This window comes from Notamacropus eugenii, chromosome 2 (assembly GCF_028372415.1).
Source record: "Notamacropus eugenii isolate mMacEug1 chromosome 2, mMacEug1.pri_v2, whole genome shotgun sequence".
Lineage (NCBI taxonomy): Eukaryota > Metazoa > Chordata > Mammalia > Diprotodontia > Macropodidae > Notamacropus > Notamacropus eugenii.
The window spans coordinates 325,338,158-325,356,111 of record NC_092873.1 but is presented as its reverse complement, the minus strand read 5'-3'; the positions used below and the strand labels follow the sequence as shown (position 1 = coordinate 325,356,111).

The 17,954-nt window shown below is 42.2% G+C and overlaps 1 long non-coding RNA gene across 1 annotated transcript in view; it reads left to right on the top strand.

Annotated features, from left to right (window-relative positions):
• Positions 1–17,954, top strand: part of LOC140527952 (uncharacterized) — a 54,965-nt gene that overhangs the window by 10,941 nt on the left and 26,070 nt on the right. Inside the window, exon 2 of the long non-coding RNA XR_011974991.1 lies at positions 6,459–6,547. This is a non-coding gene — a long non-coding RNA (uncharacterized lncRNA). The remainder of the gene's footprint in view (positions 1–6,458; positions 6,548–17,954) is intronic.

The window sequence follows — 17,954 nt, the reverse complement described above, 5'->3', positions numbered from 1 at the left end:
TTCAGAGGCAGGGTTTGAACCCAGGGCTTCTGATTCCAGAGTCAATGGGTTTTCCCCCTACTATGTTTTCTCTTCATCCTTAATGGAGGAAGCAGCAGGGGCCACGAATTCTTCTTAGCAGTGGGGACTATGTCCCGAGAGTATTGTAGAGGAAAGATAGGCTTGAAGTCAAGAGAACCCTGGGTTTGAATACAGGCTCTAACACTGGCTGTGTGACCCCGGCTAAGTGTCACTTAACCCCTTAGTTTCCTCGTCTGTAAAATGGAGATAATCATATTTGCACCACCTAATTCACCGAGCTTAACACAATCCTAGCACATAGTAGGCACTGTTTACTGATTGATCAAGTTCTTGTGGGGGAGATATGCTTGTTCAACTTCAAAAGTGCCAGTAGAAATTCGAGCTGTCACAATTATGATGTTGCATGTGGCCAGTCTGCTGGGTACCCTATGAAGGGAGTGAGTTCTGCCTTCTAGGGCTCATAGTTCAATGACAATGCAAGAACACAGAGAGCTACCCATCCTGGGAGGTCTGGAGGCAGAGTGTTCAGACACAGCCAGAGTCCTGCCTAGTGCTACTGAGGAAAGTGAGACTTCCCCCTTCAGCCTTCCTCTTCCTCACCATCTTCAGGGGCTTCTCCCTTCTTCCTCTCTGCAGCCACGGTCTCCCTAGGCTGTTTGATAAATATGGCCCCCGATATTGAAATAGGTCCTCCTAGTATTGGCTTAGCATCTGTGGCGATGTGTCTCTGAGGGTGCCCAAGGTGTCTTGGGAGGTCTCTAAAGCAATGCTCCCTCTGCCCCCTCCACTCACTGTCATCCTTTCCTTATCCCCAGGCCAGTCTGTCTTCTGCACCTGCCCTGGGGGCCAGGAGCCAGAAGAGAAATAGGATCTCCCTATCCTGGGAGGCAACCAACCAAGGTGTCCTCTTCCTCATCTGGGTGTTTTGACCCAAATGTCTCCCTGGGGACTCAGAAGGGGGGAGGGGACTGAGACAGAGGAAAGGGGTAGGGGGATTTCTTTGGATCTGAGGGGAGTTAGCCTAAATTTTGTACCAAGACTGAGGAGTCTCTGCAAGTATTCATTGTCCCAACTGTCTTAGTTGATTTTTCACACTCCTCCACATCCCCAGAGAGATTAGGAAGCTTATCTGTAGTATCTACTACTTAACTATTTGTGAGCCTAGAGTAACCAATCAATCAACAAGTAATTATTAAGTGTCTACTACAGATACTCATTAGCTGTGTGACCCTGAATAAGTCCCATAACCTCCATCTGCCTCAGTTTTCTCAACTGGAATATGGTAAGTAATAAAGCACCTACCCCCCCGGGCTACGGTGAGGATCAAATTAGAAATGTCTAAAGCATGTTACAAACATGAAAGTGCAAGCAGCTTGTCGCTAACCCTTTCTAAGCTTCGGTTAAATGAAGGGGTCAGACTAGATGACCCTTAAGGTTCCCTCCTGCTCTAAATGTTGGATCCTCTGACTCTCTGGGAACTCAACAACTTTTGGGGTGACTGGAGTTGAGGTCTGAAGATCCCAGAGTCCTGTCCCAGACAAGGACCCTGAATATGGGCAGGCAAGTGTGTTTGTGCACCAGTAACAGGACAGAAGTTGGATCTTAGCCCGGTAACCTGGTACAGGGAGGTCAGAGAGTACAGAGTAGGGAGAAGAGATTTACTAAACCGTAAGGTCCACAAGGGCAGGGCTCTTGTCTTAAGTAAACTTTGTATCTTTTCCAATGCTAAATTCAGTGCTCTACACTTAGTAGGAGCTTAATAAATGTGCAGTTAATGAATGAAGTAAGGAAGGAGGGAAGGAAGGAAGGAAGGAAGGAAGGAAGGAAGGAAGGAAGGAAGGAAGGAAGGAAGGAAGGAAGGAAGGAAGGAAGGAAGGGAGGGAGGGAGGGAGGGAGGGAGGGAGGAAGAAAGGGAAGGAGGGAATCAGGAAAGGAATGAATGGGGGATGTTCGAGGAACCACTACTGGAAACAATCTAAATGGTTACACTGTTCACATGGGCTAAGAGGCTATATGTGTGTGGGTAACAGGGGCATATTTCAGTCTGTGGATAAAATCACATGTAGACATGTATAGTGATGAAAAGTTTTGTGTGGATGATCCGAGCCAGGAAGAACTGCACAGAGATATGGTTGTGTATGAATGGTCTTGCCTGTGTGGCTACTTAGCAAACTTCCCAACCCGCACCTGTGCTACCCTGGCTTCATTTCAAAGGAGCTATGGGTCACTTCTGGCCACTACCATGTTCCTGAAAGAGATGCTCAGGCTGTTGGACGCCGTTCTTGCTGATTAGCTTAATAGCCTCATTAGCATATGAATGGGCTACTGACAGCTCACTAATGGGCATCGGGTGCCCTATTGGAGCATGGTGGTTGCTGAGACTCTAATTGGACCTCTTGTGAGAGCCAGAGGCAGCTGGGGTGGGGGTGGGGGTAGGGTTGGGAAAAGGGTGGACAAGGCCTTTTTCCTGGGACCACTGGGTCTGCTTATATACTCTCCAGGAATATGGAGAAGTCAGGGGTGGGTTGATATGCAAAAGGCCCATGCCATTTAGGATCTCTTGTGCCTCCATCGTCTTTAATCCTTTGCATTTTTCTGTACCCACAAAGGGACAGTGCCCTCTTTCAGGACTACAAATTGTCCAGAGGGCTTAAGGGAGGCAGACTGTATATTTTGTACTCAACCATAAGGGAAATAAGTAGTAGTGTTCTGAGTGCCTGGAAATTTTGTTCCACAGCTTGGCATGCTGGGTTTATCCTTCACCTTCTCTGAGGAAAGCAGAGTAGGGGAATGGAAAGAATATCAGATTTGATTTGAATTCTGCCTCCCATCCTGGTTGTTCTTGTCAACTCATGGCCTCGGTGTCCTCATCTGTAAAATAAGAGGGTTAGATTAGATGATTCAATTCAAAAAACCTTTATTAAGTGCTAGGTGTCAGGGATATAGAACCAAAAAAAGAAACTGCCTCAGCCCTCAGGGAGCTTACGTTTTATAGTGCTCGAGGAGAGGGATGTATCGTATGCAGACTGATAAATATACTATAAGGTTGGAGGAGAGGGCAAGGAAGAGCTAAGAGCCTTTGGGATACTTGAGGCAGCACTTCACTATTTAGGAAATCAGGGAGGCTTCAGGAGCTGAGTCCTAATGGAAGACTAGGATTCTGAAAGGCAAAGATGAGGAGGGACTTCCCTCCCAGGCTTGGGGGACGGTCCTAGGAGCCTAAGATTAGCCCAAGGACACAAAAATGGGAAATGTTCTGGGCATTTGAGAGCTGCCCACTTCCCCTCCCCTTTAATCTTTCAGCTTTCCCTAGACAGACACACAGACTGACAGACAGGCTTCTGAGTCTCTTCTGTAAAAACAAGCAGTTAATAATAAGCATTCATATAGTACCTTAAGATTTGCAAAGTGCTTCATAACTATCTAATTTGCTCCTCACAACAGGAGGTATTATTATATTATTATTATTCATTTATACAAATAAATTTATATATATTGTATGACTATTATTATCCCCATATTCCAGTTGAGGCAACTGAGGCAGATAGAGGTTATGGGACTTATTCAAGGCCATATAGCTAGTGAGTGTCTGAGGCTGTGTTTGAATTCAGGTTTCCCTGACTCCAGGTCCACTGACTTGGACAAGAATGACCTAAAAGCCAGCTTTAGTCCTCCTGTCTCTTTGGGAAAGGTGCTTTTTGTCTCAGCCTGGGGTGCTTCCGTCCTCACTTACTCTCAGAGCATTTTTCCTTCTCCTGTATTTCCCTTGTGGATGCTAGTGAGGGAGCTGGAAAGAGCATCTTAGATATGGGGCTTTCCCTCTTTCTTCTGGAGAATGGCCAGCTCCCCACAGGTCAGACTGGGAATAGTGCTAAGAATTATCAGATTTAGAGCTAAAAGAGATCTTAAAAATTTTCTAGTCCAGGGATTCCTCAGCTTTTGGGGGTCATAGGCTCCCCTTTGGCCTAAGGTGAAGCCTATGAGCTCCTTTGTGGAAGATTGGTTTTAAGTGCATAAAATAAAGTAGTAGGATTCTGAAGGAATCTAATTATATTGAAATAAAGGTGCCAGTATTTCCCATCCAAATTCACAGACCTGCTAAAATCTACCTACAAGTTAAGAACTCCTGTTGTCTTAACGCCCTTATCCAAAGAGATGAACATCTGGCCCATGGTGGCTGGGTAGGTAAGGGCCACAGTCAGGATTCAAATTCAGATTTTTTTATCTATTGAGCCTACATCGGGAGCCAACCCAACCAAAGCAGCGGTCCCTGTGTTTGCCAGGCCTACCACTGCTTCTCTCTTCCCTCTAAGAAGAAATTCAAAATGGTGGCAGGGGTGGGGTGAGGATGGTAGTGGCCCCAAACCAGGGGGAGGTAAGGAATACTCTTCCCTGAGGGCTGAATTCTGAGTAGGTTTTTCCCTCAGGGTTATATAGCAGACTCAAGGCAGTACAAAGCTCCCAGAGCTGGCTCAGGCTCTGACACCATGGCAACACAGAGAGACCAGGCCTGGTGCCCAGGAGAGGCTGTGACGGATGGTGTGAGCTGGCAGAAGTTTGACAGCTCCCGTGAGCAGGCCTGACCAGGCCCTAGACAGACTCCTCAAGGCTATAAAGGGCCCGGAAGTTTTGGAAATCTCTGGAAATCCTCCAGGGGCTATCCTGGGGATAATGAAACATCTTGTCAGAGCCACCTGCAAACAGCTTAGGTCTCTAGGCTCAGAGCCAGCCCTAAATAACCCGAAGTCTGTAGTAGGACTACAATTCTTGAACTTAACAGCCAGGCTTGAGTTTAACATCTAGAATTTAACTAGCCTCAGGTGAACAAGGCTTTGTCCCAGGGCACTGACTTTGGGGGTGGGGTGGGGTTGGAATACTTTCTCCCAAGGAGACTGAGTGCTGCCTTTTCTTCTACCTCCATCCCTGCATTTCACTTCGAATTCATTCATGGTCCTGGGTAGCACAGCTAGCTTCTGGCAACTACCCCTAGCATGCTATTGCTCTGGTCCCAGACCATCCCCCCTCTTGTGTGCACTGAAGACCTGCTGTAGCAGTGCTGGAGTTCCTGTTCTACCTGATGGATATGACATATAAACAGAAAAGCACACACTTGATTATGTGAGGAGGAGGAAAGAGAATGTTCCCAACTAAGGGGACCAGGATCAAGGAATTGGCTCCTTCCCTCAACTGATTTTGCCCCAAATGAAAAAATTCCTGGTAATAACTCTGGGGAGCTCCAAACCCCCCACCCCTCTCCAACAATAATAGTAAATTTAGCACATTTAGAAATCCTCCTAGCTCCAAGAATAACTGCTAGCTCTCTGGCATCCCTCAGCCCACACACAGCCAGTCTAGATGGGTCATCTCCCAGGAGGTTTTGGGGACCACTGTGTGTGTATGTCAGAGACTCCCTTGGTGGCCTTTAGCCCTTCTGCTCCTTTTCTTGATTTCCTCAGTTCCTCAGGATCCAGAGCAGAGGAGGAAGAGAAGGAGGAGGAACTCATTTGGTCCACCTCTCAGAGAACTAGCCAGAGGCCCTGATTTCTTTCTTTCTAGCTCAGGCCCTGCTCCTCAGTTCCCCCCAGGGTCCTGGTCAGGTTTCCTGGGCCCAGGCTGCTCTCATTGTTCCTGAAAATAGGCCCAGGGGATTGGTTGGCTAATGATTTTTTCATGGCCGAGATCTCTCTTTCCTCCGTGGTTCCACTTACACTCGAGCTGGGCCAGCGCTTGTCTTCCTCAGCACTGGGTTGGTTTACTCGAGCTCCTGTGCTTGTGGTTTAGGGTGACACTCTCACTGGGCACACTTACTGGCACCAAGCCAGCGCTGGAATGCAGAAGCTGCTTGGAGGATTAGAAAGGCTGTTGCTATGGGAACGTGGGCTCCCCCAGAGAGGCTCCTAAAATTGGGCTGCCACTCTATGTTTCCATGAGCGTGGTCCCACGCTTAGGCACCCACGCAGAGGCAGCTGGAGTGTGCAGTGGGGAAAGGCACAGCATCTGAACCTTGCCAAGCAGTGGGTTTGGTTCTGCTTCTGTTACTTACTTGGTGTGTGACCTCAAGGGCCTCAGTTTCCTCATCTGTAAAATAGGGATACTTATAATATCTACCTCACAGGCTTATTGTGGGAATCAAATGAGCTAATGGATGTGAGGTGTATTATGAACTGTAACAGGCTATTAAGGAACATCTTGATATAGTGAACAGAGAGCCAACTTTGGAACCAGAAAGAACTGAGTTCACATCTCACCTTGTTCATGTGCCTCTATAGGACTCTGGGCACAGGTTGCATCTCTTTGTGTCATAAAAGACTCTCTAGAACTAAGTCATAAATGGGTTGTGATTAGCACCAATGGAGTTCCTGCATGACGTGTTGTTACCCTTAATTCCAAAATCACCCCTTAAAGAATGTAAAGACATATTGTTCTGTTACCCACAGATAGAGATAGAGACAAGGAGAGGGACTGAACCTGGGATTTCAACAGTACCCTGAACTCCTACAAAAGAAAATCCTTGCTGCAAATACAGGTGAGCATCTCCTCTGCAACTTATAGCCTAAGAGAGGAACCAAGAGCACGGACAAATTAAGCAGCTTTCCCAAGGTCACACAGTCACGGGTAAGGGGTACGCCCTGAATTCCGATCTTTGCTGGTTCTGAGGTTGATTCTTTATTCACTATGCCAAGTTGTCACACATAAAAATAAAAATAGTAGATGCAATTTATGTAGTTTTAAGATTTGCGAAGCACTTTATAGAAATTACTTAATTTGGTACACGCTCTTAGTGTCATGCTCAAGAACACGTGTACACATATTATATTTGTTGTGGTTGTTCAGTCCTTTTCAGTTGTTTCTTTGTGACCCCATTTGGGGTTTCCATGTGAAAGATACTGGAGTGGTTTGCCATTTCCTTCTGCAACTCATTTTACAGATGAGGAAACTGAGACAAACAGGGCTAAGTGACTTGCTCAAGGACACACAGCTAGTAAGTGTCTAAAGCTGCATTTGAGTTCACAAAGATGAGTCTTCCTGACTTCAGATCCTGCACTCCATCCACTGTGTCATCTAGCTGCCAGAACACATATTATATACCTATATACAAATATGCATGTGTAAGGGTACACATGTTGATGCCACACCATATTCTCTTGTATACCACTCTGTTCACTGGGATGCCCATATCATGTTTACATGTTCAGCAACTAACAGCTCTAACCCTAATGTCCTGTATGAATGTAGGTAGGGGACTTAGCCTCTCTGAGAGAAAGAGGGAGAAGTGTATTATAAACTGAAAACTATTAAGAAGCATCTTGATATAGTGAATAGAGAACCAGCTTCAGAAGAAGAACATTGAAGAACCCCTGAAGTCCCCTTCAGTTGTGGGATTCTGTGGTTCTACAATTCTGACTCACAATTAGTCAGTTGATTGATCCATAGATCTATCCATCACCAAGGATTATTAAATACCCACAATGTGCCAGGCAAAAGATGAAAACAAAACTATCCCTGACCTCAGAGATACTTCTTTCATCCTATAAGAGAGAGAAAATGTGTAGATAATTAAATCTATGTGAAATATAAATAAATAAGTATAAGGTAAAATTAACAACTGGGGGGATCAGGAAAGGCTTCATGTAGAAGGTGATACTTGAGAAGTTTTGAAAGAAACAAAGGATTGTCAGAGGAGAAGGTAAGGAGGGAGGACCTGTAAGGCACAGGAGACAGTCCTCAAAGGCACAGACTTGGAAGATGAAGGACCAGCAGAAAGGCCAGTTTGCCTGGACCACAGAATGCAGGAAGGAGATTAATATTCAAAGTATCCCAAAAGTCTTAGTGTAGTTGTAGGCTTTGAGCTTAGAACTCTGACTCTGATTTCCAGAACTCTACAGCCATCCCTAGCCCCTCTACTATTCTCCAGTCACATGCCTCAAACTGGCTATTGGATGCTTCAGATTATATATTCTGTAGGCATCTGAGTCTAATACCACTACTAGGTCTGTTTCCCAGAGAGATTAAAGAAAAAAGGGGAAAGGACCTATTTGTACAAAAATATTTATAGCAGCTCTTTTTGTGGTGGCAAAGAACTGGAAACTGAGGGGATGCCTATCAATTGGGGAATGGCTTGAGCAAGTTTGTGGCATATGATGGTAATGGAATACCATTGTGGTATAAGAAATGATGAGCAGGCAGACTTCAGAAGAACTTGGAAAGACTTGCATGAACTGATGCTGAGTGTGATGACTGATTTTGATAGACTTAGCTTTTCTCAGCAATGCAAGGATCTAAGACAACTCTAAAAGACTCATGATGAAAACTGCCATCCACATTCAGAGAAAGAAATATGGAGTCTGAATGCAGGCTGAAGCATACTATTTGCTCTTTTTTCTGTTTTGTTTTTTTCTTTCTCATGATTCCTCCCATTTGTTCTAATTCTTCTATATAACATGACTAATGTGAAAATGTTTAATTGGAATGTATACATAGAAATTATATCAGACTGCATGCCATCTTGGAGAGGGGGGAGGAGAGAAAGGGAGAGAAAATTTAAAACTTATGGAATGAATGCTGAAAATGAAAAATAAATTAATTTATAAAAGAAATAACAAGCAGGTAGATTTCACAAAGTCCTAAAAAGACTTATATGAACTGATGTGGAATGAAGTAAGCAGAACCAGGAGAACAGCGTACACAGTAAGAGCAATATTGTACAATGATTAACTGTGAATGACTCAGCCATTCTTAGCAATACAATCCAAGACAATCCCAAAGGACTCATGATGAAAAATGATATCCATCTCCAGAGAAAGAACTTGACAGAGACTGAATGCAGATCAAAGCATATTCTTTTTCACTTTTTTGGTCTGTTTTTTCTTTCACAACATGACTAATATGTTTTGCATGATTACACATGTCTAACACCGTGCTAGGGAGGAGGGAGAAGAAGGTGGGGAGACAATTTAGAACTCAAAATTTTTTTTTTAATGTTAAAAATTATTTTTCCATCTAATTGGGAAAAGATAAAGTATTTTTTTGAAAAACAAATGAGTCAAACAGGGGCTATTGGAAACACTAAGTATTTTTTTTTTTTGCCCCTAAGAAGCTTATAAACTCTTTATGAAAATGATGTGCATACAGAGGGACAACTAACAAATATGATAATATACAAAATGTACCAAAGCATGATTTGCGCCCAGTTAGATATAGGATATGTATATGTGATAGAGGAATTGAGAAGAGGGAAAGCCTACTGGGCTGACTTGGTTAAGATTTGCTTGGTGGTCAGGCCAGAAGAGAAAGAAGTACATCTTTTTGCCCGCATTTCTTCCCTCTTTCTTCCAAACATGCCCAGATTTCCCTTTAAAATAACAACAACTCTTTACCCCTCCAGCTATCCTCATATATCTCTGTTCCTGTTCATACCCCAAATCCTACAGAAAGCTGTTTACACTCTTTGATACAACTCTCATCTCACTCATTTCTCAACCCTTGGCAATCTGGCTTTCTGTCTGTGGTCAACGTTGTCCTTAATTTATGTGTGGGGAGAGGGGAATGAAGGCTATAGTTGAGGAGGCTAGGCTTAGACCTGAGGAAATAAGGGTGGGATCCCTAACATTTCTTCTGCAGTTGCAGCCAGAGTCTCTTCTTCCTCCTTTCCCTTTCACCCCTGGTCCTTCTTCCTTCACCTTCTTTTTCAGCCTGGGCTGGTCCTTGAAAAGGGAGATAGGTTATTTGGCTTATTTGCTGCCTAGATCAGGGGAAAACTGCAAAAGAGATCATTCCTAAATTTGCCCTGCAAGGGATGATTTCCTGAGTTCCTGACCTGATGTGGAGGTAAAGGGTAGCAGTGTTTTATGTCTTTTAAAACTAAACATGGTATTCTTTTCAATTCTTGTGAATAGTAAAATTATTTTTATTTTATGGCCTGTAAATACTGTCTAAATCCCTGAGGCTCAATTGTTGGCCTGGGCCAGGGTTATGTGTGGCCTAAAATATTTGGTATAAGTCTGTGGGGGGATATTTTGCAATAATTTTGTGATTAAATTCTTAGCCTCCCCCCCTTTTTTTAAGCTAGTGAAAGAAGGGATCCCTGAGTGGTGGGATGGCCAGATAAAGGCTTCCAGTTTCCAGTGGTGAAAATGTTGTGGAAATATATGGGGACAACCTTTCACTGGAATAAAAAGAAATTTCTCATTCACTCTATGGTATTGGAGCTTGGTAGGGACAATAAAAATATATTCTCCAGTTCTGATTGATATCTTTGGAAAATTGGTATTGTCAAAGCAAAGGAGAGTAAAGATAAATTGCTCCCGTATATTAATCCATTAAAGGTAGAGGTGAAAGAACTTTTGATTTTTAAAGACCATGTCTTTGAAGGCAGAAGAAAGATTAATGAATGTAGTAATTAACCAAGTTTAAAAAAAACAGCAATGCAAGGGAGATAGGGACCAATAGGTGAAGAGGGGGAGCTTTGATCTTTGACCTAGAGGTTGCTTTGAAGAGTGTGTTCAATGCAGCTAAGATTAGAGTTATAAGAGAAGAAAACAGGGGATGGAATGGCCATGAGTGAAGGCAAACAGGTGGTGAGAGAGCCTCAGACTTCTATTACTAGTCCTTTCAACTTCCTAGGAGTGACTTCTTCTGTGGAAGAATGAGAGGATGTGTGACAGGGGTTTTTCACCCCCAAGGTACTCAGAAGAAATTTAAACAGTAAGCCAATGAATCATTAAAATAATAGCCAATGAGGCTGTGGTCTTATGGGGGGAAATCAGAGTATTTGTTAGCTGTAGAATGCCATTGGGCAGCTAGGTGGCACAGTACTGGGTCTAGAGTGAGGAAGAGTATCTTCCTGAATTCAAATCTGGCCTGAGGCACTTTACTAGCTGTGTGACCCTGGGCAAGTCATTAACCCTATTTGCCTCAGTTTCCTCATCTATAAAATGAGCTGTAGAAGGAAATGGCAAACCACTCCAGTATCTTTGCCAAGAAAACCCCAAATGGGGTCATGAAGAGTCGGACATGACTCAAGAAGAAAAATGTCATCAGGGCAAGAAGCACATCCTTATGCATTGGTTCCTTCCCTGATTACAGAGTTTATTTTATATTTTTGAATTGTGTCTGTCCTTCATTGCCTAAGAAGACCATGCCATCAGAGACATGATGACATGACTTGCACTTGACTTTGTTTGAGTGAGGGAGGCCTGGGCAGGTCACCAGCCTCACTTCTCCTCCAGAGCCATCTGAATCCAGTGACCAGATATTCATCAGGATGACTGGAGATGGCCCAGGATGCGCTGGGATACCTTGGCGCCTTTAGGCCAAGGTCTATGCAGGTACTCACTTAGGATGAGGTAAACACCCATTCATTGAATAGGCCTGTTTAAGGGGTAGCGGGGGCATGACCCCTTTAATGAGGTCAAGAAAAACAAAGACATCAGGCTGGGAGGGAAACAGCAAGTTACTATTGATAATCCTTCTTTAGCCAGGCCTATTCAAGGAAAGGGGGTGAGGCTGAATCTTACCAAATAAGAAAAAATTGCTAGATGCCACAAGCAGGTCACTATCCTATCAGCTGACTCTATCTAATCTTTCCTAATTCTATCCTCTATGCAGAAAAACAATACAGGTCCAACTTGATTGGTAAATTTCTTTTCCCTGGCATGGACAACTCCTTCCTAAAAAGGATTTGGGGGTCTAAGGGTTAAAACTATAAGGAGGTGTCTTTTTTTTTTCATGATATGCAGCAAATAGAAATGTTTACTCATAGTTGTGGTAAATGAGAACTTATTTAAGTCATTCAGTCAGTCGATAAACATTTATTGAGAATCTGCTATGTGCAGGATACCGTGCTAAGCTCTGGGTATACAAAGAAACACAAAAGATAGTTCCTGCCCTCAGAGATCTCACATAATGTTGTGAGATGTTGTCACATACAACCCTAACCCTAAATCCTCTATATACTATGTACAAACTACGCACAAACAATCTTTATACAGGATAAATAAGAAGTAACCAACAGAAGGTAGGTACTAAAAAGCATTGGGAAAGGATTTCTACATTCCTGTAGAAGGTAAGATTCTAGCTGGGAAAAAGGGGGATCCTTTAGTTGACCAGGCTATTATTTGAATCCCTGCATAAAGAGGAAGAGGTTAACCCTTTAGTAGAAGCCTCTAAAAGGGTCCAAATTTGGCACCATCCCTCAGAGAAGGCTTCTAGGGAAATGAGGTTTTGACTTGTGAGTTGGAGAATAAAGGGGTAGTGGTACAAGATGAGTCCTGGAATTAGCTTAGGTCCTGGGAAAGATTGAATACAAGAGTTCTATGATCCCTTAGCTAGATCAGAACATGACTCAGACCTGTGATGGGGACTTTTAAAAAAATTCTCTCCAAATTATCTCCCTGTCCTCTCCTTGAGGAGTCAAGCAATTTGAAATTGATCATATATGTAAACTTATGGAAAGCATTATTTTTTTGAAGAGGCAACTGGGCTGAAGTGACTTGACCAGCTAGACCACAGCTAATAAGTATCTGAGGCTAGATTTGAACTCAGGTCCTCCTGATTCCAGTGCTCTATCCACTGTGTCACCTAACTGCTCCTAAAACATTTATATATTAGCTACATTGCAAAACAAAACACACAAAAACTGAAACAATAAACATAAGGAAAGTTTTTAAAAAGTATTCTTCGATCTACACTATTCCTCAGTTGTTTTTCTGGAGGTGGGTAGCATTTTTCATCATGAGTCCTTTGGAATTGTCTTGGATCATTGTCTTGAGTCTTTGTGTTTCAGAATAGTCTTTCAGAATTGATCATCCTTACAATATTGCTGTCATTCTGTACAGTGTTCTCCTGATTCTGCTTACTTCACTTTGCATCAGTTCATACAAGTCTTTCAAGGTTTTTCTGAAACCTTTGTGTTTGTCATTTCTTATAGCAAATAGTTTTTGTTTAGTTGTTAGTTGTGTCAACACTTCATGACCTCATTTGAGGTTTTCTTAGCAAAGATATTGGAATACTTTGCCATTTCCTTCTCCAGCTCATTTTTACAGATGAGGAAACTGAGGCAAAAATGACTTTCCCAGAGCCACACAGCTAGAACCTGAGACCAGATTTGAACTCAGGTCCTCTTGATTCCAGGACTGGCACTCCACCTACTGCCCTCCACAGCTGCCCATAGCAAAATAGTATTACATCAAAATCATATACCACAACTTGTTTATCTATTCACTAATTGATGGGTATCCTCTGATTTTCCAATTCTTTGCCACCACAGAAAGAGGTTCTATAAATATTTTGATATAAATAGGTCCTTTTTTCTTTCTTTGATCTCTTTGTGATACAGACCTACTAGTGGTATTGCTGGATAAAAGGGTATGTACAGTTTTATAGCCCTTTGGGCATAGTTCCAAATTGTTGGCCAGAATGATTAGACTAGTTTATAACTCCACCAGAATTGCATTAGTATCCCAATTTTTCCATTCCCAAATGCTCTCCAGCATTTGTCAGTTTCCTTTCTGTCATGATAGCCAGTCTGGTAGGTGTGAGGTGGTATCTCAGGGTTGTTTTAATTTGCATTGCTCTAATCAGTGGTGCTTTGGAGCATTTTTATGTGATTATTGATAGCTTTGATTTCTTCTTCTGAAAACAGCTTGTTCATATCCTTTGACTATCAACGGCTCAATGGCTCTTATTTTTATAAACTTGGCTCAGTTCCCTATATATTTGAGAAATGAGGCCGTTATCAGAGAAACTTGCTATATATTTGTATTACCAAGGCAATATTCATGGCACCAACGATAACTATGAATATGGTGGTGTAGTTCTGAATCACAGAGTATAACAGACTCTCTGGATAAAAGGTAAAAGGAAAACATTTATTAAGATACCAGAAAGTCAGATCCCAACACCAGAAAACCAAATCTGTCATAATAACCAAGAAATCAATACTCATTAGCACTGCAGAGGACAAAGCCATTCCCAAGCCTCTCCTCCCCCCCACCCCCCCGGGATTTTCCCACAAACAAACACTCATAAGCCTGCTTGCCCATGTCCTCTCTTCCCTCTGCTCTAACTGCTCTTACCAACTTCCTCCCAGGTCTGCTCCACCCTTCCTGTTCCACCCATTTAGCAAGCTCTTCCCACCATATGTGACTTAGGCTTCCATATAATTTAAGCAGGTCACATGGGCATATTAATGAATGGGAAAATCTTCCCATTTAAATGACCATTACAACATTTCCCCTCCAGGTTTCAATTTTCCTTCTAATTTTGGCTGCATTAGTTTTATTTGTGCAAAACCTTTTTAATTTCATGTAATCAAAATTATCTGTTCTGCTTCTAGTGATGTTCTCTATCTCTTGTCGGTCCATAAATTCTTCCCTTATCCACAGAACTGACAAGTATATTTTCCCATGCTTCTTGATGTGATGGAGGCTTGTGATGGCAGTGGAAATACTTTCATTTATATTGTAGGTGTTGCTCAGGACCATCATAACCTTAAAAGACCTATAATGAACTGGCACGATCTCTATTTTTTTTTTTAGAATATTGTTGATATTGTTTGGGGTTTTTATTATTTGTAACAATCTCCTCTGCTTGCTAAGGTCGTTTGATATTCTTTTAGTAGTGGAAGATGCCCTAGAAAATGTTTTGAACCTTTCCACCAAGGAATGGGATATAGCAGGAGCTACGCTTGTTTTAGGTAGGTAGGCTATCATAGAGAAGGGACAGCTAGGCTGCTCTTCCTATGTAGCACTGAAAATAAATCCTGTCTATGCTCCTTCCATGGCTGGAACCTTTCTCTCCTTTCTTTTGTCCCTAACCCCTTTTATCCCTAGCCTCTCCCTTTTCCTTCATCAGTAGCTCCACCCAGTACTCTATATTTTGGGTAGTGACTCAAGTAGCAAGTAGATTGGGCTGATCCTTCAAGGGAAGCAGGAGGCAGGGGTCATCTGGCTGCTCTGACGCCCAGCCTAGGTGGGAATTTCATCAGAGACTGTATCTAAGGTCCTACTGCCTGCAGGGAACATTTTTCTGATCTGGTGACTATGAAGCTTTTAAATTAGAAACTTTATTCTTTTAATTTTACTATTCTTAAAGGACAAGTATGACTACATCACTCCCTTGATCAATAAACTTCAATGATTTTCTATTACCTCCTCTGTTTGGATTTTAAGTCCTTTACAACCTGGCTTCAAATGCATTCCAAGCTTGGGACATGGCCTATCATATCATGTCCAGAAAGCCTATTTTCCTGGAACTTTGAGTATATAAAGGAGAATGAAAACTCAACAAACTGAAAAGGTAGATTGAGGCCAGAATGTGAAGGACTTTAAAAGTCAGAGAAGTTTGTACTTTACCCCAGATGCAATAGGAAGCTACAATACTTCTTGAATAGGTAAGCCAGGCCCTGTCAAACCTATACTTTAGGAATGTCACTTTGGCAACTGTGAAGGATGAAACTTGGGGAGGAGAGAGACAGGAGGCTAGGAGACCAGTTAGGAGGCTATTGTAGTAATTCAGGAAAAACAAGGTGGTGTCCTGAACTAGGTCAGTGGCTATTTGAGTAGAGAAAACAGGACAGATGTGAGGCAAAAATGATAATGCTTTTATAACTGTTATATCTGAGATAAGAGAGAAGAAGCAGTCAAAGATGAGTCCAAGGTTATAAGCCCATGTGACTGAATGGTGGTGCCCTGAACTGAAACACAGAAATTAGAGGAAAGGATTTTATGGGAAAGATCAAGGTTTTTTTGACATCAGTCAATCAGTGGACATTTATTAAATGTCTACCACACTCCATGCACCAATGGAGAGTTCCATACTCTGCTAAGAAGGGAGAGAAATGCATTCTCACATTTCCTCGTCAGGGCCAGATTTGTCATTATAATCATACAAGTTTCAATTTTGATTTTTTTCTTTCCATTTATATTCTTGTATTCATTCTGTATGTTGTTTTTCTGGTTCTTATTTCATTTCTTATCAGTTCATGTAAGTCTTTCCACATGTCTCTGTCCATGTGTCTTCCTATTTATCATTTATTACAGCATAGCAATACTCTGTTATATCATATGTTACAGTTCATTTAGTCATTTCCCAATTGAAAGGCAACTACTTTGCTTCCAGTTTTTTTGTACCATAAAAAGTGCTATAAATATTTTCATATAAATGAGACTTTTCTGTCTTTGACTTCCTTGGCATATATGCTTAATAATGGGATCTCTGGGTCAAAGGGTATGAACTGTCTATAGACTAGAAAATTTTTAAGATCCCTCCCAGGCTTACAACCTAGAATTGCTATTTTTTCTCCTTTTGTTTTTTTCATTCTTTGTCATAAGGACTGGGTCTCTAGGTAAGGTTAAGGGAGGGATATGTTGGACAATAAAAGGGATGTAAAAAAAATCAATTAAAAATTTCAAAAATATTATCTAGCCCACTCTCATTTTACAGATGAGATAACCAAGGCCCATCATGGTCATATGATTTGCCCAAGATTATATAGGAAATAAGTGCTAGATTCCACATTTGAACTCTGGTCTTCTAACTTCCTAAAATGAACCTGGATAGACTTTGAGAGATAGTGGAGGACAAAAGAGCCTGGTGTACTATGGTTCACTGAGGTCACAAAGAATTGGACACAACTGAACAACTCAACAACAAACTTCTAACTCTAACTTCAGTGTTCTTTCTTAGAGATAGGTAGAGGGAACAGAAGACAGAGCACTGGGCCTGGAGTCAGGAGCCCCTGAGTTCAAATCCAGTTTCAGACGCTTACTAGCTGTGTGAACCTGGACAAATCCCTTAACCTGTCTGCCTTGGTTTCATCGTCTGTACATTAAGGACATAAAAGTACTTACCTCCTGGGGTTGTTTTGAGGATCAAATGAGATGTTTTATAAAAGCACTTAGCACAGCCTAGCTGGTGGCAGATGCTTAATAAATGCTTGTTTTCTTCCTTTCTTTCCTTCCTTTTCACTTTAGCACTTTGCCTCCCTAAAATACTAAGCTCTCTGAGAGGTTGTGAGTTCCCTTCTCCGTCAAACAGCTAGAAAGCATCAGTCAGGTCTTCAGATCCAGGACTTTTCCCATGATGCTGTGGATGCTTCCATTCCCAAGGGAATGACCTTAGTTCAAGCTCTCCTCCCATGTCTGGATCACACCAATGGTGTTCTTCTAACTCATCTATCTTCTTCTGTTTTTACTTTCTTCAGGTCAGCCTTGGCTGGCAGAGCAAAACACATCCCTGATCACCTTGTCCCTCCCTTAAAAAGCCCCCTTTACTAGCTCCTCCTTATCTATTGAATGAAATCCAAGGTACTTCATCATTTCTCTCCAACCTCAAGATCACAAACTCAGAGGATCGTAGATCATAGGGGCAGACCTGGAAGGAAGCTCAGAAGAGATGTGTTACCGGAATCCTATACTCTAGCACACTAGTCTCCTTCATATTCTCCACACATCCCCTGTTCATTTTCTCCTTTATACTTAAAAAAAAATTGTTGCTTTTCTTCTTTTTATTAATATATTTTTATTTTATATCATCTTTATTTCCAAATACAACTCTCTTTACAGTTCTCCCCAGAAAGCCATCTTTTGTAAGGGGAAGAAGGAGAGGAAGGAAGAAAGGGAGAAAAGAGAGAAGGAAGGAAGTAGAAGAGAAAGAAGGGAGGGAAGAAAAGGAGGGAAAGAAGGGAGGAGAGAAGGAAAGGAGGGAAGAAGAGAAGGAAAAAGAAGGGAGAGAGGGAGGAAAGAAGGAAGAAAAGGAGAGAAGGGAGGGAGGATGGGAAGAAAAAAAGAAGGAAGGAGAGAAGGAGAAAGGGAGGGAGAAAGCATTTCAGCAAAACTAATGAAAATATCAAAGGACTCTGAGAGTTTATGCAATATTCCATACCTATAGCCCCTATCACTGCCAAGAAAAGTGGGAGTTGCATTTTCTCTTTT